Genomic DNA, 23,904 nt, shown 5'->3' with positions numbered 1-23,904 from the left:
TATATGACTGATAGATTTCTTAAAGCATCTTATAAACACAGACGAGGATCACACACTTGGTTTATTTTTCCATCGGCTCAAGGTTGTAAGAGTAAGAAATCTTTGGAATATACATTAGCATTCCAGGCTACTTTCCATGATAGGGAATTTCGACCATTGTTGCTCAGTGCTTGCTCTTAGAAACATTTTAGAACCCAATTGAAAACATACCTCTTCTCAAAGTATCTGGCGAACTAAGCTATATGTATTTTAATGTTATTTTATTATTAATCTTTTGTTAACTGCGTTGAACTTACGGTTACACGGTTTATAAGTATGATGTTATGCTATCCAAAATGCTCGGGACCAGAGATTGTGAATTACAGGATTTTTCGGGTTTTGGAAGTAAAACCTGGATTCTCAATCCATCCACCTTTTTCTGGAGCCATATACTAACCCTACCCAGGCATCTCTCCTCTGCTGCATCCTGCCGTGCTGACACAGTCACTTCCTGTTTCCTTCCTGGCTGGATGCAACAGACAGAAGCTTGCTAGGTTTCAGCAGGCAACGAATATGAGTCGCTGCGGACATCGGTGACACCGCAGAGGTAAGACGAAGCATTGAAGTAATATCAGCGTAAATTTTTTTAAGATGACTTTGGGACCAGATTTCGCTTTTGATGCTAAAAGTGAGCTTTTTTTCTTTTTTTTGTTCAAATCAGTAATGCATCAACATTACAAAAAAAAAAAAAAAAAAGTTTAGTTTTAGGAGCTTATGGGTTTCTCGAATTTCGGATAACGGATCGTGCACCTGCACTAAAGCAAAGGAATTGAATTCGATGTTTAGTGGTACATGCATGTCCAAATTCACCCTCCAATTTAAGAAAAACATGGCCATATTGGGTCTTCCAGAATTAACGGTTTCTATGGCAGTTTCTTCACATCTGGGCCATGTCTGCCTCTTTTTCACAACAACAAAAAAAGGGGATCCAAAAAAGATCTGCAGAAAAAATCAGCCAGGAGCAACCAAAACAAAACTGCAGACTGTGTACAAGATGCAGGGAAATTTTAATATGACAAGAACACAATATATAAAACCCTTTTACCAATAAAGGGACCCGACACGGTCCGTGTTTCGGACAAACTGCTGTTGGCTTTTTTGGCGAACTTGATACACACAGGCATCCCGTCGAGATTCTTCATTTTTTTGTGGCATTTTTTTAGCCCTCCTATTCTGCCATGGACCCCTGACGAAGGTTTGTCCGAAACACGGACCGTGTCGGGTCCCTTTATTGGTAAAAGGATTTTATATATTGTGTTCTTGTCATATTAAAATTTGCCTGCATCTTGTACACAGTCTGCAGTTTTGATTTGGTTGCTCCTGCCTCCTTTTCACTCCAGATGCATGGAACCACTTCACGGTAGAGATGATGGAAAGGAGAACAGTTTCTGAATTCAAAAAAAGCATGAGAAAAAAACACAGATGGTCTTTGAGGGAGAAGTATTAGCGCGGATTGGCAGACTGGATAGGCTGTATGGCCTTTATCTGTCATCGCTTTCTACTTTTCTGTGTGTACTCTGAGATATTTGAAACCTTGTTTTTGGTTAAAACATCTTGTAAAAAATGCAGAAAACATGTAGATATTTTCCCTCCTCCCAACCCTGTGCCATTTGTCTGGCGAATCTTAAAATGCTATGTCGCTTTTCTGGGGGGGGAAAAAAAGATTATTTGATATTTAATGAATTATTCATTCCTCTTCACATTACCGGAGGTAGAAGATTATGCTAAAAACTCTTAACTTTTCTTTCCTGTATTGCACTTTCTGTCTCTCCGTCTGGTTTGAGCTAGCAATCGATCCAACCATGGCCCTTGCTGTCTGGTTGCCAGTTTATAAGAAATGTTCCTTTAAAATTTGTTGTGATTTATTTTCCTTAAAACTTTTAAAGCTCACGTTGTTCGTAGACTGATTGGAGCATGCAATAATTAGGTGATATGCCAGTAGGACTCATTAGTTAGAAGGATTATGTGAGAGCACAGGGATTATTAGACCCTACTTCAATGATAGGTGGAGATTTCTTCAAAGCAGCCATTAGCCTGGGCCAAGGTTGGTTCAAAGAGAGATCCTTAAACTTCTTTCCTATATACACAGAATGGGTGGCGAGAAATCTGATTCTGTGTCCAATCACTTCTTCACGCCTGTTATGAAGGTGCAGCCAGGGCATTTTGGAGTTTTGGCTTCTGGACAAACGGAGGGGCATAATCAAAACATATGTCTAAGTCCGATTTGGACGTAGGGCGCTAGTCACCCAAATTAAGCACCGGTAAAATATACTTTCTCGAAATCTACGTCTAAACTAATCAATTTTTCAAAAATCCTCTCTCTGTACGTCCAGACTGCCACTACGTCTGTCTTTATGCCGCATTCTCAACCGGAAACGTGTCCAAGTCCAAACGCTCAGAACAAGACCTTTTGAATGTGGGAGGGGCCAGCATTGTGATGGACTGGCCACCCAGACATGGCAAAAGACCTTACAGGGCACTGCTGTGAACTTCACCAAAAGGATGGCATATAAACATCTCACCAGAACTCCCTTATAGTGAGCCTCGCGCCCCCCAACCCCCCCCCCCCACACACACTATACCCACCTGTCTACTATCCCAATAGCCCTTATGGCTGCAGGTGGCACCTATATGGCAGTATAGCGGGGTTTTGGTGGGTTCACATTTTCCACCATAAATGTAGTGGCTAGAGTGGATTATGGGCCTGGGTCCAGCTCTCTATAGTTCACTAACCTCCCCCCCCCCTCCAGGTGCAGCTCTACTAGGCTTTCCTATAGCAGGTGCTGATGTTCCGGAGACAGGTATGTACGTTTTTATTCTGATATTTGTGGCAGTGTGAGGGGGGGGGGGGTCAGTAATCACTGGGGGAGCGTGTGGGGGGTCTTTACATTGTCTCTGCAGTGGTTATCTGGTCACTTATACCTGCTTTTACATCATCTAACTCACAACGTATAAGTTTCATCCAGGAAGTCTTATGAAACGTTCAATTATCCCTGCAGGACATCCTGCCCAAATACCACCCTAACCACTCCTCCTTTCAGTTCTGGGCACACAGAGGCCTAAAAAGTCCCTGGAAACGTCAGTGTGATTATCGGCACTCGGATGACCTGTCTTTTAGGTCATCCGAATGCCGACTTGGGTGGGTTTTTAGATATCTAAGTTTCGATTATGATCCCCTTAGTGTTTAGCATGCAATAACCATTACATAGTAACATAGTAGATGACGGCAGATAAAGACCCGAATGGTCCATCCAGTCTGCCCAACCTGATTCAATTTAAATTTTCATTAGCATGTGCTAACATGTTTACTGCATGTTGAATTGGTTATCACCCTTGATGAATTCCCCTCTTAGTGCCTCCTAAATAGGACATCAAAACACAAGCTAGACATCCCCCTTAGTTATTCTTCAGCGCTTACCAAGGACCGCTTTAAAGAAGCGACCTCCCCTCCCCATTTGTTTCTTCCCTTCCCCCCTCATTCCTCCATTGTAATTTTAATTTCAACTTCGATGTATTTATGAAACTTTCCCTCCCTTGGTACCTTTTGCATCAACTCCCTCATCACCCAGTCGTCTTTGTCTAGTTCACATCCCTTCCCTATTTTATTTATTTTTTATTATTTTAAAGTGTTAATTTTAGTTCTGTAAACTGACCAGAAACTTTTTGATGGCCGGTCTATGAAATTATACGGAAACTTGGACATAGCATGTGCTTCCACTTTAACTCTACGCCAGTGGTTCTCAACCCTGTCCTGGAGGACCACCAGGCCAGTCGGGTTTTCAGGCTAGTCCTAATGAATATGCATGGAGCAGATTTGCATGCCTGGCACCTCCATTATATGCAGATCTCTCTCATGCATATTCATTAGGGCCGAAAACCCGACTGGCTGGTGGTCCTCCAGGACAGGGTTGGGAACCACTGGCGTAGAGTTTAAAGCGGAAGCACGTGCTATGGGAATCAGTGCTCTACGCAAGACCCGTGTTCTGACGACAACATGTTTTTGAAAGCTCCCCAAAGTGCTGTGTAAAATTTGGGCTTAGTGCATGGTAAAATCATGTGTTACCATGCATTAAGCCCATTTGAGTAAAAGGCCCCAGAATACACCGTTGAGCAAAAAAAGCACACTTCTTGTGGGTCTCCATGTCCATATCTTTACCGGTTATCAAAAGCTGTTCGCTCACTTAAATTCTTCTTTTTGGTCATATTCCCTTACCATGACTGTAGTTCCTCACCTCTCACATATGGTCTTCTACTTAATTACTATTAACCGCATTGAACGTCACGGTATATTGCAGTATCCAAACATAAAATTTTATGTTATGTTATAAAATAGTGGCCCGAGTCAGACATTTCCGCATAACGAAACCAAATCGTGTGTGTCAACATGGGAAACTTCCGTAATCCTATTAAGGAGTTCATTGAGTCCTGGTGCCTGCCCCAGTGAGTGCATGGACTCGTTCTGCTCGTCATCGGAGAAACAGAATTATAGCTCCATGCATACCGCAGCAGAAACGATGCCCTCCCCCTCCCTCTCCTAAGCAAGCGGGCAGCTGTCCAGGCCCCTCTGCCGACGCAAGGCAGCGCAGCGCTGTAATGACTCTCAAACAGCAGGACGGCTGCTCCACGGGCACCGCCTTGCTAATTAATAAGTCTGCTCCTGGTGAAAACCAAAGCTGATCCATCTGTTGACAAAATCAAAACAGAACAAAAAAAAAAAAAAAAAAAGAACAGTCCGACAGTCCTAAACACTGGCAATTCTAGAATTCAAGTTTTCAGCTTCAGGATTCACACCGCTAAACATATGTCCTACTCAATTCCAAAGTCATGCTTTCTGCCTGGAGATAGAAATGTCACAGCTGAGGCAGGCGCAGGGTCTTGTTCTCTTTCCTTTTGGCATTTCCACCTAAGGGAAGAGAATAAACAGCCTTCATCGTGAGCTGCTTTGCTTTTCAAAAATTTCAGTGTAAGAAATCAATGGTTTGGGAGAATTCTACGAACCATTGGTCATTTTTATTGTCTCTCAGTCGGTGATTGCCTATGGAGACCATCATTAGGGTATACTTGTGGCCTTTCCTGGCTACTGATCTCGCCCCTGCATATCTCATATATTATAATGGCTGCCTATGAGCCTGGAATTGATTTATTTGTTGCATCAAACTGTTTTAATGGCCGACAGTCTTTAGTGTAGACTCTGCTAGAAATATCTTCATGTTAGTTCAGTACAAGCTCTTTACATATTGATAATTTAAGATAGTTTTTAGACCTATACTACTACTACTAATATCCATTCAGTCATGTCTGACCCTTGGTTATTCCGTAGGCCAGGGGTAGGTAATTCCGGTCCTCGAGAGCCAGAACCAGGTCAGGTTTTCAGGATACCCACAATGAATATGTATGAGATAGATTTGCATGCACTGCCTCCTTGAGATGCAAATCTATCTCATGCATATTTATTGTGGATATCCTGAAAACCTGACCTGGCTCTGGCTCTCGAGGACTGGAACTGCTTACCCCTGCCGTAGGCCACTCCTTGCCATGGCTTCCATGTTTTCCACAGCATCTTTCAATTGCTTGATGTTCATTCCTGTGTCATTCTTGATGGCAGCCAATCAATGGGCCTTTGGTCTCCCCTGCTTCCTTTTACCATTGACCGTTCCGAGTAGCACCTCCTTTTCTAGTGAATTTGCCCTCATCACATGTCCAAAATAGTCAGTTTCTGTGTAGTTTTGGGGTGGTGAGAGTGATCAGGGGTATCAAAGGGTCCCGGTTTTGGGCCCCCTGCCATCAGGGCTGCAGGGTTCCTTAAAAATGCTGGTGTGCCTGTGTTGTGTATGCACACCACACACACAATAGTTATCAGCAGCATCAGAGCTGCCGGTAATTAGCGAGTAGAAACAGGGGTCTATTATGTGAATCGCTAGGGGGGTTTAGGAAGGGGGGCTTGTGGGGGGGAGGCAGAAAGAGGGCAGGGGGTGTCACCTACTCTCGTAGCTACTGTTATCTTACCCCCCCTGCAGTAGAATCCGTGAGGTCCACAGGATTTAAAATACAAAGAGCGGTGCGGACCCCATGCCAAGGTTGCTCTCTTTTTAGGGCCCTGTGCTTCTAGTTCTGTGGATTCCATGAGATCCTCTCTTTAATTTCTGCCTTTTCTGGCTGTGGGCTTCACCCAGGTCCACCGAGATCCTCATTTTAACTGCCTCGAACCTCACGGATCCCGCACATCCCCGAGGTGAACAGATTTTAAGGGCATGCGGTTAAGATCTGTGAGGTCCATGGGGGTTTGTGAGGCCCTCGTTTTACCCAGCCCCAGCAGAAGTCTACACAAATGAGTGCTTTCACTTTAAAAAAAACTGGGGAAGTCTGCAGAGAAAAAAGTATTTGTGCACCTTTACTCATGTGAGCAGTTATAAGAGGGTAAGTCTATAAAGAAGTGGCTATTTTTAGACACAAACGATGCACCTAGTGAAGTCTATTCTGTTCAGAAAAGTAGGCATGTGCATCTACTCTAAGTCTCAATGGCCAAAGACAGACCACCCTTTTAGGCGACTCTGTCTGGCCACTGAATATTGGTAGTGACCGGCTATGTTATGTGGCATAGCCAGTCACCGATCAACCCACTAAGCTGGATATTCATCAGGAGGTAGCCATCTATCTCCCATTGAATACTGCAGGATAGGTGATCATCTGGGGGGGTTGACGTAGCTGACAGATGGTGCGTCTTCTGTTGAGGAGGCTCCATCTCTGTGGCTGACTGCAGAGGCCCTTGCCTTTTCTCAGCTGAGCAGTGGTTCGGGTGGAGGCTATGTCCCGCCTTTTGGTAGAGGAAATTGGAGCTGCGATGGCACTGTCCTGGCGGTAGTGCTTCTTTGCCGGCTTCCTGCTTGCATCCAGCCTCCGGGGTTTCTGTCATCCCCCATTTGGGATTGGTCTTGGAGACTGCTGCCTTGCATGTTTGCTCCAGCCATCGTCTTACAGATTTGACTCATTTCAGCTCGTTTGGTCTGGATGGGTGTCTCTGGGAGACTGGTGGCTCCTGGTCTGAAGGTCTATGCTTGCTGTCAATCAATGCACATTCTTCACCATCTCAGCCAAGAGAAACATAGAAACATAGAAGATGACAGCAGAAAAGGGCTCCAGCCCATCAAGTCTGCCCACTCTGCTTACCCACCCCCTGTCTATGCCCTAATGACCCAATTTTCTTATCTTGACCCTCGGAGGGATCCCACATGGGTATCCCATTTCTTCTTAAAGTCTGGCACGCTGTCTGCCTCGATCACCTGCACTGGAAGCTTGTTCCAATGATCAACCACTCTCTCTGTGAAGAAATACTTTCTGGTGTCTGCAGCAGCCACTCTCTCCTCCTCTCCCTATTGGCTAAGGCTCTTAACATTTGCATCTCCTCTTCCTATAGGCTAAGGCTCTTTACACCTGCATTGTGATGTCATAGAACTTTCTGATTATAGAAACATAGAAACATGATGGCAGATAAAGGCCAAATGACCCATCATAGAAACATAGAAGATGACAGCAGAAAAGGGCTACAGCCCATCAAGTCTGCCCACTCTGCTTACCCACCCCCTGTCTATGCCCTAATGACTCTCGTAGGGATCCCACATGGGTATCCCATTTATTCTTAAAGTCTGGCACGCTGTCTGCCTCGATCACCTGCACTGGAAGCTTGTTCCAATGATCAACCACTCTCTCTGTGAAGAAATACTTTCTGGTATCGCCATGAAATTTTCTGCCCCTGGGTTTGAGCGGTTTAATCGTACTGATCTTGGAAACTGTTTGGAATTTATTTTCATTTACAATTTTCCATTTTTATTTATCCTGGGTATATTTAATTTGGCTTTTTCCTCCTCCTCTGCTTCTATTTTCCTATCTTTTATGCTTGATATTGGACTTTGTCGTTCCTTATTTTTATCCCTACCTTTTTACAGGCCTCTTGTATCTTTATTAATCCTCTTTCTTACTTCCATATTTACTACAATTTAGATTGTGAGCCCATAGAGACAGAGAGGATTATCTCATTTCAATACATTAGTATTGTAAACTGCTTAATACTAATCAAATTTAATAAATCAAATCCAATCAAGCCAGCTAAATAGCACTGAATATCGAGTCCACGGTTCTTTCCATTTGCTTGTCAATTCTTTAGTTTACCTACTTGCTGAATCTATGCAAAAATTCAGATGTTACTTCATTTTATATTACACTGCTGTGATTTAATTATGATTTTCTATATTTTACAGGGATGTGCATTCATTAGAATGACTTAACATTTTTAATGCATGCAAAATCAATTTGACATATATTAACCTATGAATTTATGGGTGTACAATTAATTTGTCTCTGCTAAATAGTTCTAATGTGCATTTAAAATGCTCTATTAAAATGAATTCCTGAAATAAGACAAAAAAAAGTTTAAAAATCAGGAAACATTCATTAAGCCTGAAAATAAAGCCTACAAATTTGAGCCAGCACGCGTCCCTGGTATTTCAATATTTTGCTGTTTTGTTTGTGGGGCTTCTCGTGTCTCATTTAAATCTTGTATTGACGATTGGATTAATATTCCACCTTGAGCATGTCCTATGGAAAGGTAATCATGCAAGTCAGGGATGTCAAAGTCCCTCCTTGAGGGCCGCAATCCAGTCGGGTTTTCAGGATTTCCCCAATGAATATGCATGAGATCTATTTGCATGCACTGCTTTCATTGTATGCTAATAGATCTCATGCATATTCATTGGGGAAATCCTGAAACCCCGACTGGATTGCAGCCCTCAAGGAGGGACTTTGGCACCCATGGCTTAGAGGGAACAGTGATGATCAGGCATCCCACAGAGGTTTTCAGATCTGCATGAACTTCCCACATACTAAAAAAAAAAAAATCTATTTTAAAAAATTTTTGTAGGGCTGGGGGTATGTTTGGGGGCAAAGCACTTATTACACATCTCCCTCCGTATTCGCGGTGAATAGGGGAGACAGCCGAAGCGAGGAGAGGCAGAGGGGCGGAAGCCTCCGCTAGTCACCCTCTCTGAGACATCGGAGGTGACTAGCGGAGTACCGCAGGGCTCAGTCCTGGGACCATCCCTTTTCAACATATTCATAAGGGACTTGACCCGAGGGCTTCAGGGTAAAGTAACACTGTTCGCCAACGACGCCAAACTGTGTAATATAGTAAGTGAAAGCAATCTCAAGGATAGTATGACGCAGGATCTGATCACGTTGGAAAACTGGTCCTCGACATGGCAGCTGGGCTTCAACGCTAAGAAATGTAAGGTCATGCATCTCGGCTGCGGAAATCCATGCAAAACTTACACCTTAAACGGGGAAACACTAGCTAGGACTTCAGAAGAACGGGACTTGGGAGTAATCGTCAGTGCAGACATGAAGGCTGCCAAACAAGTGGAGCAGGCCTCATCCAAGGCAAGGCAAATGTTGGGATGTATCAATAGAGGCTTCATCAGCCGCAAACCTGAAGTCATAATGCCGCTTTACAGAACCATGGTGAGACCTCACCTGGAATACTGTGTGCAATTTTGGAGACCACACTACCAAAAAGATGTGCTTCGAGCTGAATCTGTCCAGCGGATGGCCACTAGGATGGTCTCCGGACTCAAGAGTCTCTCATACGAAGAAAGACTGGGCAAACTACAGCTATACACTCTTGAGGAGCGTAGAGAAAGGGGAGACATGATTGAGACATTTAAGTACATCACAGGTCGTGTCGAGGCGGAAAGTGATATATTCTTCCCCAGGGGACCCTCGGTCTCAAGGGGGCACTCGCTCAAACTCAGAGGAGGGAAATTTAATGGTGACACCAGGAAGTATTTCTTCACAGAAAGGGTTGTAGATCACTGGAACAAACTTCCGGTGCAGGTGGTCAAGGCCACCAGCGTGCTCGACTTTAAGAATAAATGGGACATCCAGTGGGATCCCTATGGGGGTCGAGCTAAGGATCTGGGTCATTGGCACTCAGACTTAATGGGGTGGGTCAGAGGAGTGGGCAGACTTGATGGGCTGTAGCCCTTTTCTGCCGTCATCTTTCTATGTTTCTAATGTGGGCGAACCATAGGCGCAAATTTGGAAAAACCGCAAATAACTTTTTAAATGTTATTCGCGGTTTTTAGAAAAAGCCTTCAGTTTTATTATCGAAACCGCGAATAACTTTTCTACTGTTATTCACGATTTCTGGGCTTGGATTAGGCAAGCATGCTGCAAAGCAGCGTTTTTCAGAGTGAATGGTAAGCGATAAACGTTTTTATCGGTACAGTAAAAGGATAAAGAACTTTAGTGATGATGTAATTTGGGGGAGCGGAGTCAACATCCGAAAAATCGTGAATCCGCAGATACGGAAACCGCGAATACGGAGGGAGAAGTGTAGTTAGCTCAGCTATATTGCTGAAATGTTCAACACTGCTGGGCACGATGGACCTCTGGTCTGACCCAGCAGAGGCACTTCTTATGTTCTTAACACAATTCTTGTGCTTGGAGTGACATTGTTGTTTTGCTGCTGCTTTTCTGGAGGTTGGGCTCCGTGTGTTTTTCTTGTTCACTATCTGCGTTTAAATAAAGAATTACAAAAAAAAAAAAACCAACAACAAAGAATATGGTAAACATAACATTACATTACATTAGAGATTTCTATTCCGCCAGGTGGGGGCGCTGGCACCTGTCCTCCTCTCTGTCCCTCCCACTCCTTCCCCACCCCCTACTACTGCGCATGCAAGCCCCTTCCCTTGCCATGCATCTCTTTAACGTTCCCGGCGCAAGCAGCAACCCCAACCTGTTTGCTCATGCCAGCGTTGGCTCTTCCTCTGATGTCACTTCCTGGACCCATGCCTATTAAGTGACGTCAGAGGAAGAGCCGCTGCTGGTGCGAACAGCAGGTTGAGGTTGCCGTTCACGCTGGGAACATTAAAGAGGTTACGGGAGAAGGTACGCACACATGGGGAAGGAGCGGATGGGGTGGGGTGGGGCAGAGAAGAGGACAGGGGAGAGGAGCCATCCCCCTGGGTGCCTATCACCCTCTCTACGCCACTGGTCCTTACCACCTATAAAAAGAGAGATCGGTAAGGCTTCCATGCTAAAGGCCACATGTTAACTGGAAAATTAGCGGGCAACCATTAAATTAGGAAATTGAAAATGCAGCCTTTTCACAGCTATGCTAAAAGTGGCCTCAGCACACAGGAAACCCAGGCGCAACTCATAGCGCCGGTCACGTTTTAATGCAGCTAAGTAAAAGAATCACTATCATAGGTTTTACTGTGGACTTGTCATCACAGTAAAAAAAAAAAAAAAACCAAACAAAACCCTGCACTAGCAGGTAGGAGCAGGTCATGTGTGTGACACGGGCAGAGTGGAAGAATGGCAGGTCGGTGCCGCATGCTAGTTGTCGAAAGGTAGCAACAAGGGCAGCTGCGTTCTGGACAGTGCAAATGAGACATGCCAGCCATGGCAGCATATCCCACAATAACAGTCCCCTGGTGGATCCTCCCAAAATGCCACCAGTGACCCCCAGTGGTAGTCTCACAGTACTACCACCAGAGTTCATCTTTCTATATCAGGACCATGCGAATGTGATTTCAAAGACTGCCAGCTAAAGACCAGCTGCATTGTGGCTAGACAGGGCAGGCATTGGGCCATCTGGACTTCTTGGAAAGCCTAGTCCAGCCAAATGTTTTAGAACTGAATTGATTCTCTTGGTGGCTGAAGCGAAATCTATCACTTCAGCTCAATATAACTTGCAATTGCTGCCTTGGTGTCCTTCTTAATCTACAACCCTCTACAGCTCTGCTTTCATTAAGTATGAAATGACAGAAAATGAAAAATGTACCCAGAGTAGCCTACAAGAATCCACTTTATGCAGGCCTGGAGAAGCCCACTGAATTTTTATTAGGATGTCTTCTTGCAAGTGCAGTTTTGTATTCATGTGCGATAAGTTTCTGCACTTATTACACCTTAACTGCGTAAGTTGTATGGGAAGTGTAGAATGTAGGCTAATATCTGCCCAGTATATACCGTACAGGGCAGACAATTCTCTAGAGGCACTGGGTCGGATTCGGTAAATGGCACCTACTAAGGTGCGCTATACGTTTTAGTGCATGTTTAGCATGTGCTAAATATTCGCATGCGCTAATGCGTCTGTAGACTAAAACATGCACGCATTAGCGTTTACAGCATGGATAGTGCACACTAAAATGCATAGCGTACCTTAGTAAAAGGAGCCCTTAGTGGCACCTACATTTTAATTTAATTTAATGTGGTGTCTTATATACCGCTAAATCTCCCAAAGGATTCAAAGCGGTTTATAAAGCAATTAAATTGGCTTAAGTAATGGCCAAAAATCTAATCAGGGACTTTGAATTTCCTTCTCTGACTCAACGGGCTCACAATCGATCTAGAATGCCCATGAAAGAAATAATTATATATATTTACCTACATAAAAAAAACCCTTTTACAAAACTGCAAGTGTTTATCGCGCCCCCGCCAAAAAGGGGGGGAGGGAGAACGATGAGAGAAAAGATAAAACTATAAATTCAGTACTATAGGTGCACAAAAGGCACAAGAGAAGGTCGAAGAACCCTAAAGAAAAATCGTAAAAGCAGGGAAAAAAAATAGCCAAAGTTTCAAGTTTATTAAAAGATTTTTTTTAACCGCTTAATCAGGTTTCTAAGCGGTGTACAATATAAAATTTACATAAAAACTGGGGATACTAGATAAAATCTAGGTGTCTTAATAAAACACTAATAAGACATATAGACCAACTTCAAATAGGAAAAAAGGGGAAGAACTACAATCGTAAAAGAGAAGTGAAACAAAAAAGGGAAAACACAATAGGTTAGGGTGAAAAGTAATCATTTTAAGCCCAACAAAAATAGAGCAAAAAGAAAATTTTAAATAAAATAAAAATAAACTCCTGTCATTCTCAGCCTCATTTATAGAATCACACCTAGTGGTGCCCAAGTGGACTTAGGCATCAGTGGCGGTCATGAGGTAGGCACCAGTACATGCAACAGGACATAAGCACGCTCGAGAAATGGGCCGCGACATGGCAAATGAAGTTTAACGTGGACAAGTGTAAAGTGATGCATGTTGGTAACAAAAATCTTGTACATGAATACAGAATGTCTGGTGCAGTACTCGGAGAGACACCCCAGGAAAGAGACTTGGGAGTACTGGTCGACAAGTCGATGAAGCTGTCCGCGCAATGCGTGGCGGTGGCGAAAAGGGCAAACAGAATGCTTGGAATGATTAAGAAGGGGATTACAAACGGATCGGAGAAGGTTATCATGCCGCTGTACCGGGCCATGGTACGCCCCCACCTGGAATACTGCGTCCAGCATTGGTCGCCGTACTTGAAGAAGGACACGGTACTACTCGAAAGGGTCCAGAGAAGAGCGACTAAAATGGTTAAGGGGCCGGAGGAGTTGTCGTACAGTGAGAGATTAGAGAAACTGGGCCTCTTCTCAGGATCACCTGAGCTAGTCTGAACCTAGTGCAGAAGAGAACCATTCCTACCTTTGCTACTAGACTTCCAGAGAGCCCAGTATGTTTTTTTAGGCGTGTTGTCGCAAGTCTTTCTAAACTGACAAAGTTACCTTTCAAAGTATATAAAAACTTAAGATCTTCCTGGTCCTTCATCCTAGAAAACTTACATTTGTGTTGAGTTTTGTAAGCGACTGACCTACAGTAGAAACACAAACGAAGAAAAGGCGTTGGGATCAATTCAATGGATTTTTCATGGGTTGGTTGAGTTGGTTTGTTTGAAGACATTTCGCATTCCAAGTGGTAAACAAGGAACAACAAGAACAGCATCCGAGCCATTAAAATGCAGGGCTAGAGCTCTTCTCATAGAAATTGAAGCGCTTCTTTGGCTCTGCGCCTAGAAAACTCCCAACTCTTGCAGACAGTTATCAAAAGAGATTTCTGAGTGTGTTTCTTTTCTCTGTAGTCCGCCGACTTCAGGAGATGTGAGCTGAGTCCATCAAGTGTACGCTACGCTAAAGACAAGTCTAGTGTGCGAATTGTGTTGATCTGCTGCATGTCTGATCCCCTGACAGATTTCAGTTATATCAAAAAAATGTTCAATGCTGTGAAAGAAAAAAATAATTACAGTTAATTGCACTGAGAAGCATTTTTCATATACACTGTGTTAAGGGGGAAAAGAACCCCTATACAAAGCTTATTTTCTGCATAACTCTGTCAAAACGTGTCCAATTTCAATAATGTTTGGGAAATATCATTTTAAATGAATTTGCAATAATTCTACATTCACAGAGCTGCCAAGTTATCCGATTTAAGGAGGGAGACTTTTTGGTCAGAACTGCTTTTAAACTTACATCTCAAAACTGTGTGGGGTTTTTTTTTTTTTTTTTAGTCTCTGCTTCTACCCATTGAAATCTGTGATGCAGGTCCCATAATGCATCAGGTTGGCAGAAAACCAGGACTGGCATAAAATCTCCCTCCTGGATCTAGGTAACTTGGAAGATCTGCATTCATGCCTAAATTGTATCACTTCTCTACCTGGTTCTTCAAATGTCACAATATTTTCTTCAGCGCAAACGGATCTGGCGATCCGTTGAGCCTGTTTCTCGTAATTGCTTCAAAATATATTCTATGGTTTACCGTGCAGCCCCTCTTCTCCTCTCTGCCCCCCCACATACCTCTTTAAATGTTTGCCTGCACGAGCAGCATTTTCCACCTGCTGCTCACGCCGGCCTTGGCTCCCATCTGACATCACTTCCTGGTTGCTGGACCAGGACATGATGTCAGAAGGGAGCCGACACCAGCGCGAGCAAGAGGTGGATGATGCTGTTCGCACTGGCAAATGTTTCAAGACGTACATGAGGGTGGGAGGCAAATGCTCAAGTGGTGAGGGATGGGGGGGTATTCAGGTGGTTAGGAAGAGCAGGAGGCATGTGGCATGGCGATGCCAAGCACCACTGCCCTGGGCACATCCTCCTTAGCTACACCACTGCTTACTGCCCAAGAACATATATCATGTTACATAGTGTTTTCAGGAAACAGGGAGTGGGGGTAAATGGACAATACTCGGACTGGAAAAGTGTCACGAGTGGAGTGCCGCAGGGTTCGGTGCTTGGACCCGTGCTCTTCAACATATTTATAAATGACCTGGAAATTAGTACGACAAATGAGGTGATTAAATTTGCAGACAATACGAAGTTATTCAGAGTAGTGAAGACGCAGGAGGATTGCAAAGACCTGCAACGTGACATAAACACGCTGGAGAAATGGGCCAAGACATGGCAAATGAAGTTTAACGTGGATAAGTGTAAGGTGATGCATTTCGGTAACAAAAATTGTATACAAGAATACAGGATGTCCGGTGCAGTTATTGGAGAGACCCCCCCAGGAAAGAGACTTGGGAGTACTGGTCGACAAATCAATGAAGCCATCCGCTCAATGTGCAGCGGCGGCGAAAAGGGCGAACAGAATGCTAGGAATGATTAAGAAGGGGATTACGAACAGATCAGAGAAGGTTATCATGCCGCTGTATCAGGCCATGGTGTGCCCTCACCTGGAATACTGTGTCCAGCACTGGTCGCCGTACTTGAAGAAGGACACGGTACTACTCGAAAGGGTCCAGAAAAGAGCGAGTAAAATGCTTAAGGGGCTGGAGGAGCTGCCGTACAGTGAGAGATTAGAGAAACTGGGCCTCTTCTCCCTTGAAAAGAGGAGACTGAGAGGAGACATGATCGAAACATTCAAGATAATGAAAGGAATAGACTTAGTAGATAACGACAGGTTGTTCACCCTCTCCAAGGTAGAGAGAACGAGAGGACACTCTCTAAAGAAAGAGGATAGATTCCGTATGAACATAAGGAAGTTCTTCTTCACCCAGAGAAACATAGAAACATAGAAGGTGACGGCAGATAAGGGCCAAGGCCCATCAAGTCTGCCCACACCAATGACCCTCCCTACCTCTCTTTGCGAAGAGATCCCACCTTTCGATCCCATTTAGCCTTAAAATCAGGCACACTGCTGGCCTCAATCACCTGCATCGGAAGACCATTCCATCGATCCACCACCCTCTCGGTGAAGAAGTATTTCCTGGTGTCGCCATGTAATGTCCCTCCCCTGATTTTCCATGGATGCCCTCGTGTTGACGTGGGTTCCTTGAAGAAGAAGATATCCTCCCCCACCTCGATACGGCGCGTGAGGTACTTGAATGTCTCGATCATGTCCCCCCTCTCCCTGCGTTCCTCAAGGGAGTAGAGCTGCAGTTTATTCAGCCGTTCCTCATACGGGAGATCCCTGAGCCCCGTGACCATCCGTGTGGCCATTCGCTGGACCGACTCTAGTCTCAGCACATCTTTGCGGTAATGTGGTCTCCAGAATTGTACACAGTATTCCAGATGGGGTCTCACCATGGACCTATATAATGGCATTATGACTTCGGGCTTACGGCTAACGAAACTCCTTCGTATGCAACCCATGATTTGTCTGGCTTTAGATGAAGCTTTCTCCACCTGAGTTGCAGTCTTCATGTCCTCACTGATGATTACCCCTAAGAGAGTGGTGGAAAACTAGAACGTTCTTCTATAGGGGAATACACCCTCCAGTAATTCAAATAGGGGAAAACACCCTCCAGGGATTCAAGACGAAGTTGGACAAGTTCCTGCTGAACCAGAACGTACGCAGGTAAGGCTAGACTCGGTTAGGGCACTGGTCTTTGACCTAATGGTCACCGCGTGAGCGGACTGCTGGGCACGATGGACCACTGGTCTGACCCAGCAACGACAATTCTTATGTTTCTATAACAATAATGCTCTAGGACCTCACAATGCAGGTATAAAGAGCCTTAGCCAATAGGGAGAGGAGGAGATAGTGGATGCTGCAGATGGGCCGACTGGATGGGCCACTCGGACTTTATCTGCCATCGTGTTTCTATGTTTCTATATGAAGTAATGCATCATACCTTATGCAATGAGTTTATCTTGTTGGGCAGACTGGATGGACCATACAGAGTTTTATCTGCTGTCATCTATGTTTGTTACTATGCTGTTATTAATCTAGATAATGACACTGGATTTATAAATATTTAGATAGATCACTGACCATCTGAGTTAAAGTCGCTCTTCACATTGCAGCCAAGGATGAATATCCAGGAATATTTTAAAACTAGTCTTTAAGCCTGTCACATTAACGGGTGCTAGAATAGATGTGTCTGTCTGTCTGTCTTTCTTTCTTTCTCGCTCCCTGGCCACTGGCTGTCTGTCTCTCTGGCCCCCTATCTGTTTGTCATTCTTTCTGTCTGTGTCTCTGTCTCTTTCCCTGGCCCCCTGCCTATCTCTCTTTGCCCCCCCCCCCCAGCAAACCAAGATTTCTGCCTGCCCCCCAGCACACCCCTCCCCCCAAAACAACCCCTTTTCCCTTTATCCCTCCACTTCCCTGTGTAGCAGAAGCAGCCGGATGCCTCGCAGCACCTTGAAGGACACCCTCCTGCCGTTGCTCTCACCGCCGCACACGCCGCAAGCTGCCGCACGCCGCAAATCGAACACGGCCACGGAGCCACAAATCACGCTGTCAGAGATCACGGCGTTGTAAGTGCACGTGGGCACTTAGGGTTTTATTTTAGAAGATGCTGCCACCAGCATTTGAAAGAAACACAAGCTGCGGAGTTTAAATACTGGCAAATAATGTCTTCTTTTTCTTTTCCTGGAGAATGATCATCACCACCAAGGACATCTAGCAGATGGTCTTTGAAGCCTGGCAAATAGAAACCATTTAGCTCATTGTGAAAAGGCAGGTTATGGTTTGTCTATTCTCACTGTAGAAAATTGTTTTTTTTAATAGATTCAGCTACTTCAGCCTTGATGTATTAAATAAAACTCTCTCCATGTAGCATATTAGCAGGGCTAGTTGGGTGGCGATTAACTGATGCCACCTATTAAACACTGGGTTATGGGACACCATACATTGGTGATGGGTCTGAATTAGAGGTCTGTACGGGAATGGGGATCGCGGGAATCCCGTGGGTCCCGCGGGAATCCTCCCTAACCCACAGGACTCCCAAGGGGACCCTTCTCTGGCCCATGGGACTCCCACGGGGATGGAAGGCTTTGGAAGCAGGATTAGTCCATATAATATAATGGACACGTCAGCCTTAGTAAAAGAGGGGGTTTATAAGTTAATTACTTGAACAGAAAAAAAAAAAAAGGGTTCCAGCAAAGAGATTCCACAAGGAAAACAGCAAAAGAAACTGTGGAATTGATGATCCTGTCAGAAGTAATTGCTGCTTTTTATGGGGACGGGTGGGGATGGAGGTAATTCCTTGCGGGGACGGGTGGGGACGGAGAGGATCCTGACGGGGACGGGTGGGGACGGAGAGGATCCTGACGGGGACGGAGAGGATCCTGACGGGGACGGAGAGGATTCTGGCGGGGACGGACGAGGATGGGTGGGATTTCTGTCCCCGTGCAACTCTCTAGTCTGAATAAAGGCGCCTGGCTGCGTGCATGGGCCGCTCTCGTTTCCGAGGGCTCCAAAATAGCGTAGCGAGTTTTCAGTCTGTTTTGCCTAAACCAGGGGTCTCAAAATCCCGCCTCGATGGCCGCAATCCAGTCAGGTTTTCAGAATTTCCCCAATGAATATGCATGAGATCTATTAGCATCTCATGCATATTCATTGGGGAAATCTTGAAAACCCGACTCGATTGTGGAACCTCGAGGACTGACTTTGACACCCCTGTGTGTTAAACGCTTACGCGTCCATAGACTAACGCGCATGCATTAGTGTTTAGCTCGCGCTAATCGGTTAGCTCACCTTAGTAAAAGAGGGCCTTACGTTTCTTACAGCAGCATGCTTGTTAAGTTAGCTCATTTGAACGTAAAGAAAGAAATGCTAGCAATTAAAAGCAGCGATAAAAAAATAATTTAAGGTACCTTTTTGTAAGGTTAAACATTTACAACTTATTCAGAAGGGAAGGGAACCAGAAAACAAGGAAACCAGGTCATTTATAGAAAACTAGTCTTATAGCCCGTTACATTCACGGGTGCTAGAATATATGTGTGTGTGTCTGTCTTTATTTCTTTCTCTCTCTCTCTCTCCTTAGCCGCTTTCTGTATTTCTGTCTTTCTTTCTGTCTTTCTTTTTCCTCGGCTGTCCACCCATTCTCCCTTCCTTTTACCTTCCCTGTGTCCACCACCACCCCTTCACTGCTCCCCTTATCCAGCATCAGCCCTTCTCCCTTTTTTTAATCACCCCCCCTGTCCAGTAGCACCTCTTTCTTGTCCCGCAGTAAACCTCCCTTCCTTTTTCTTCCCCCGTCTCTTCCCTGTCCATCAGCACCTCTTTCCTGCTCCCCCGTCCAGCAGTAGGCTTCCCTTCCTTTTTCTTCCCCCTAGCACCTCTTTCCTGCCCCCCCCGTCCACCAGTAGGCCTCCTTCCAAAAAAATGCCTCCCCCGACAAAGCGCTCCCTCCCTTCCCCCCTCCCTGAACCCCAAAAAATGGCAGAAGGAATGCCGACTCCCTCCTACCATCAGCGCTCCCCCCCCACAGCACTCTAAAATATGGCAGGAGGGATGCCGACTTCCTCCTGCCATCGGGCCTTTCCTCCCCCCCCAAAAAAAATCAACAACACAGGAGGGATGCCCACTCCCTCCTGCCACTGGACGCAGACCTCCGCTTCCCCTCTCCCTCCCCTTACCTCTAAAAGTTGGGAGCAGGAGGGGTGCTCAGTCTCTCTTGCTCCTCTGACGAACTGCGGGCCTTAGGCCCCACCCCAGTTCATCATGTGCTTTCTGCCCTCCGCCGACAGCCACTGCGGCCTGCAGCCGCCGACAGCTGCCGCAGCCTGCAACCACCGACAGCCGCCGCGGCCGACAGTCTCCGCGTCGCCTGAAGCCAATAAAACCCTAAGCCATGCATGCGCACTCCTACCTGCGGGGACCTACAGCGCACGGAAAACGGGAGCACACTATTAAAAGTGCGCATGCGCGGCTTAGGCTTTTATTATATTAGATGTTCATTTTGTTTGTGTTTGTGTTTTTTGATTTTTTTTTCTCCAATTCGGGATGCATGTTTATAGTTTATTATTTAAATGAGGGTAGTTTGAAAAGTTTGGTTAAAAAAAAAGCGCAAATTAAACAAGATAGTCTCCATTGAGGGCTATACACTTACAGGTCCTTTTGCTAAGGTGCGTTAGCTGTTTTAGCGTGTAAATAGACTGATAATGGACGTATTAGCGTTTAGCGTGTGATAAAACGACTTAACGCGCTATAGTAAAAGAGGGGGTTAGTCCAGCGAGTTTGCAGTGTTTTCGTATCATAGTAAATGACGGCAGATAAAGACCCGACTAGTCCATCCAATCTGCCCAAACATACACTCTCTTTAATCTAGGGGTCCTTTTACGAAGGCGCGCTAACTGATTTAGCAGTTGTTAAATCGCCAGAGGATTGTGGAAAATTGCCAGCGGACCTTGTGAGACTGGGAGAACAGGCGCCAAAATGGCAGATGACGTTTCATGTGAGCAAGCGCAAAGTGATTCATGTGAGAAAGAGGAACCCGATCGACAGCTGCGTGACGCAGGGTTCCTCGTTGGGAGTGACTGCCCAGGAAAAGGATCGAGGTGTCATCGTTGAGGATAGGTTGACACCTTCGTCTCAATGCGCGGCTATGAAAGCGAACGGAATGTTAGGAACGATCAGGAAAGGAATGGAAAACCAAGATGAAAATGTTGGAATGTCCTTGTATTGCTCTGGAGGCCACATTACCGTAAAGATGTGCTGAGAGTCGAGTCGGTACAGCGAATGGCCACCAGGATGGTCTCGGGGCTCAAAGATCTATCATACAAAGAAAGGCTGAACGAATTGCGGCTATACTCTCTCGAAGAACGTAGGGCGAGAGGAGACATGATTGAGACGTTTAAGTATGTCACTGGTCGTATCAAGGTAGAAGATGATATTTTCCTTCTTAAAGGACCCTCGGCCACAAGAGGACACCCACTGAAAATAAAGGGCGGGAAGTTTCATGGCGACACCAGGAAGTACTTCTTCACCGAAAGAGTGGTTGACAGCTGGAATAAGCTCCCAGTGCAGGTGATCGAGGCCAGCAGCGTGCCGGATTTTAAGAACAGATGGGATGCTCATGTCGGATCTCTACGAGGGAAAGGTCATCAGAGAGCGATTAAATAGGGGGGTGGGTCAATGGTGTGGGCAGACTCGATGGGCCTCGGCCTTTTTCTGCCATCACTTTCTATGTTTCTATGTTCTATAATGCAGCCGTACCTCGAATGCTGTGTGCAATTCTGGTCGCCATATCTCAAGAAAGATATAGCAGAATTAGAAAAAGGTACTGAGAAGGGCGATGAAAATGATAAAAGGGATGGGACGACTTCTCGATGAGGAAAGACTAAAGCGGCTGGGGCTCTTTAGCCTGGAGAAGAGACGGCTCAGGGGAGAGGTCCATAAGTTACTCAGTGGAGTAAAAAGAGTAGGTGTGAGTAGCAGTGGCGTAGCAAGGGTAAAAGTCACATGGGGTGGTGGTGCCCTTCCCCCCCTCCCACCTCCATATGCTCTTTCCCTTCCCCATCCTGCTGCATGCGTGCTGCTTTCCTCTCCCCATACCTCTGTAACATTCCTGGCATGGGCAGTAATCCCCAAGCTGCTTCTTAGCCGTGGGTCCAGGAAGTGACAACAGAGAAAGAGCCGACGCTGGTACGACAGCAGCTTGGGGGTTGCTACTCACGCCAGGAATGTTACTGAGGTATGGGGGAAGGGAAGTGAGGTGCACACGTGGCAGTGGAGGGGGGGGGGGGCGGAGAGTAGGACATGTGTCTGCACCCTCACCAAGATGGCTCCGATGTTTACTCATTAGGATTGGGGGCATGTAATGAAGGAGCTAAGTAGTCGATTTAAAAACATTTCTTCACTCGATGTATAGTTGAACTCTGGAGACTATGGTGACAGCAGTTAGCTTAGCAGGGTTTAAGAGAGGTCCATACGCTAGGACAAGTAGCATAAACTCTGTTCTACTCTTTGGGATCTTGCCAGGTATTTGTGACCTGGGTTGGCCACTGTTGAAAACAGGATGGCTGGGCTTCATGGACCTGGAGTGTGTCCCAGTATGGCAGCTCTTAGGTTCTTAGCTAAGACCAGAAAGCAGAGGCACTGCTGGGGCTAATGCTTCCTTCCCCTCACTGACTCCTCTAGCTCCTGAAATCTTTAGAAGGCAAAGAGCGAACTCCCCCCCCCCCCCTTTATACTCTTGGGGGTAAAATGCCCAGTGAATTGGCCCCAGACCTGAACCCAGGCCATCACCCTCCCAGGGATCAGCCCTAAGCACTGTGCTGATATTTGTTATTTCCAAGAAATAAAAATGTAAATCAAACATGAACTGGAAGCTTCCGGCAAGGTGCAACTAACAATGTGTCTATAATTCCTGGTTCCTTTTGGCCCTGGAAACTGTACATCTATCTTGAGCCTTACAATACTCACCGAGGGAGCTCTGCAAAAAATCTGTTTCTGTACAATCAAAACCAGTAAGGCACAAGCTGAGCTGAATTGTTCCACCTCTTGCTTGATTTGTCATGTAGAGTACTTCAAGTATTCTCTGTTTATATTATCAGCACGCCTGAAGGAGAAGAGAGGCAAAGAAATGCTTCTGGGAGCTTGTGCAAAGAAGGCAATCCTTAGTTCCCCTCCAAATAACATTTAAAGTCAGTTTTTAAATACTTTTGACTCTCATTTTATGGTCATGGAACAGCTGTTGGCAGCTACATCGAAAGAGCTCACTAAAGCCTGATGAAGGCGCAACATCGGAAATGTAAGAAATATCTGAGGGAAAGCGCAGAGATGAGGAGGGGGATTTGTTTAAATGCTGTATGAATAGCCTCTTCGGTATTTAACTTTCTTTCACTTTTAAGTGAGTTTTCGCCCTTGTGGTTTCAGATCGCATCCTTTAATGAAGACTCTTAATATCGAAAGACTTGGTAGCTCCACATCCATCGAGAATGCCACGGTGGATGGAAGCAAAGAATTCACTATCAGCAATTTTTTTTTTTCTAAATCCAGTGTATTATTATAGACATTTACAAATACTGGATCTTTCCAAAAACTTCTCACTTTTTTTTTTTTTTTTAACCAGACCTCGGCGATACCACTCAAGACTCAATAAAGCTTTCATTCTCTTTAAGCAGCTCCTGATTGGTGAGGCCCGACTTTAGTACAGGAAGAGGTGGTCGGGGTTCATAGACGAAACCGCCGAAGACAAAGGCGCGCGCCGACAACTGAGCGCAAGACGGAAACGCGCGCTGAAGAAAAAGAGTGTTTTTAGGGGCTCCGACGGGGGTTTTGTTGGTGAACCCCCCCCCCACACTTTACTTAATACAGATCGCGGCGGCGTTGTGGGGGTTTCGGGGGTTGTATCCACCCTCACTATACTGGAAATTTAACTGTTTCCCTGTTTTTTAGGGAAAAAGTAAAGTTTTCAGTAAAATGTGGGGGTTACAACCCCCCAAACCCCCCACAATGTGGCACGATCTGTATAAAGTAAAGTGTGTGGGGGGGTTCCCCCCCACACACCCCATCGGAGCCCTTTAAAACAGTCATTTTCTTTGGCGCATCTCCGCATTGCGCTCAGTTGTCTGTGCGTGGTTTGTCCCGGCGCGCTTTTGACCTGACATCGGTGGTCGGAGCATACGGCGAGTGATTTCCTTCACTCGCCGGCACTCCAGCTGCTCTCTCCTGCCTCTCCCGCTGCCCTCTCCGGACTCCCCCCACGAAAAACCGTATTTGCGTTTTTTCAAGATTCGCGGGGGTTCCTGGAACGGAACCCCTGTGAATTTTGGGGGAGTACTGTATACCAGTGCCTACCTCAAGAACTCCTAGATGCGTTTT

At 45.6% G+C, this 23,904-nt stretch overlaps 1 protein-coding gene across 6 annotated transcripts in view; it reads left to right on the top strand.

The window, feature by feature from the left end:
• Positions 1 to 23,904, top strand: part of PTPRT (protein tyrosine phosphatase receptor type T) — a 680,142-nt gene that overhangs the window by 223,582 nt on the left and 432,656 nt on the right. The window lies entirely within an intron of this gene.

Source organism: Geotrypetes seraphini, chromosome 11, assembly GCF_902459505.1.
Source record: "Geotrypetes seraphini chromosome 11, aGeoSer1.1, whole genome shotgun sequence".
NCBI classification, from domain to species: Eukaryota; Metazoa; Chordata; class Amphibia; order Gymnophiona; family Dermophiidae; genus Geotrypetes; species Geotrypetes seraphini.
Note: the sequence above shows the minus strand (reverse complement) of the source record. Positions and strands in the feature narration are given on the sequence as shown.